A 1,749-nucleotide genomic window follows, 5' to 3' on the forward strand; every position below is an offset into this window, starting at 1 on the left:
TTTTTCATGTTGTTTCTGATCTCTAGAGCAGTCTCAGCTGTTGTAACAAGGGACCCCTGATTTCTAATAAATAGCGAGCAGAACGCTGGGACTGCAAAGTGAGGTGGAGATTTGTAAACTCCGCAGTCTCCTTCTTGCTCTCCTCGCGAGTAAAACTAAATTAATTGTCCCTGTGCCTTCTTTCTTTCCCTGCATGTATGTATGATGTTTTAGGTGCTTAGACCTGACAGATAGAAATTGTAATCTTACTCAGATCAGAGAAATTGCTTAGATTTTACAGAAGGCAGCTGCTCACCAGTCAGGCTAACCTCTCAGGAAGTGGCCACGATTAACAGGTAAAAAAGGCATTTTATACATCTCCAGTCTGCCACATCGTCACATCATTACATCATAGACGTTAGCAGATGAGGAGACACCCATGGCTCCAGCTTTATCTAAATATTACACTTTGTTCTTAGCTGAAGGACGCCGCTCTCATTCCATTTCCAAATCTTTGCTACGTACAGAATGAAGATTATAACCGTATGTCCAGACAGAAGAACTGTCTTAATTAGATAAACTATTGTAGAAAATATCAGTTCTGACACCCAACAGGCAGCTAATATTAAGGTGTAATAAACTCACACATCATTAGTGATAATTATCCTAACAGTATTAAGCCAGATGTAATATTAATCACACACTTAAGAAAGTTCCACTATTGATTCCATAGCTTAAAGAACTTTTTTGGGGTATTTTTTTCCCCTATCGGCTGTTTTTCTTAATACTTCACCCTTTTTCATTATTTAGCTTTATAAACTCTGACCTTGACTCAGGTACAATGGAGCTGCTTTGGATGTTACTGTTATTTCAGATTTTTTTTAACTCCTCAAAGGAAGAATTGCTCCCCTCTTAGAGTCATTTTGGTAGAGAAAGTTCATCACTCTTTGGTTTTCTCCATTTGCTGATTACGATTCTCACTTTGGTCCACTGAGGTGCTGCATGATATCCAGCTTCTTTTAACTGGCCTGAATATTTGCTATTCCCTAAAGATTGATGAGATCTTTCAGCCTACACTTCAAAAAATGAAAATCTGTATGAGTTATTTTTGCTTAAATTGAGTAAATTTTGTCTTGAATTGAGGAGATAAGTAAGACATTTTGCCAATGGAACAAGACAATTTACATTTAAAATAAGAAAAAAAAAAATGCTTTGTCTTATTTCAAGTGAATATTATCTAATTGTCTTATTTTAGGAGTAGAAATACTGATTCCATTGGCAAATCGTCTTATTTACCTACTAAAATGAAGGGTAAATACACTTATTTTAAGAAATTTTGTACTTATTTCTCGATGGTTTTTGCAGTGTACTTCATGTCGTCGTACAGTTTCTGTTCAAGCAAATTCCTGATTCTGCAAGTAAAGGCAGCAACTGTTCTGGGAGCGGCTAACGAAGTTTGACTTCATCATAGTTCATTATGCCAGAATGACGAGGGGAGCAGTAGAGACAAGTCTGTTTGGGAACCATTTTCTTTTACACAACAAAAAATGCCTTCTACAAAAATTAGAAAAAAATATAGTGTTTTAAGTGAATAATTGCTTATTTTGAGCAAAATAATCTGCCAGTTCAGCAAGCAAATGAAACTTGGTAAGATTTCTTAAAACAAGAACATAATATCCAAGTAGTAAGCATCCAAAAAAACTTAAATCAAGTATAAAAATCTATCTTTCTTTAACTTGTACAAAATTTTTTATCTTATTTTAAGCAATG

The sequence above is a fragment of the Cyprinodon variegatus genome, unplaced genomic scaffold, assembly GCF_000732505.1.
Source record: "Cyprinodon variegatus isolate N-32 unplaced genomic scaffold, C_variegatus-1.0 Scaffold76, whole genome shotgun sequence".
Lineage (NCBI taxonomy): Eukaryota > Metazoa > Chordata > Actinopteri > Cyprinodontiformes > Cyprinodontidae > Cyprinodon > Cyprinodon variegatus.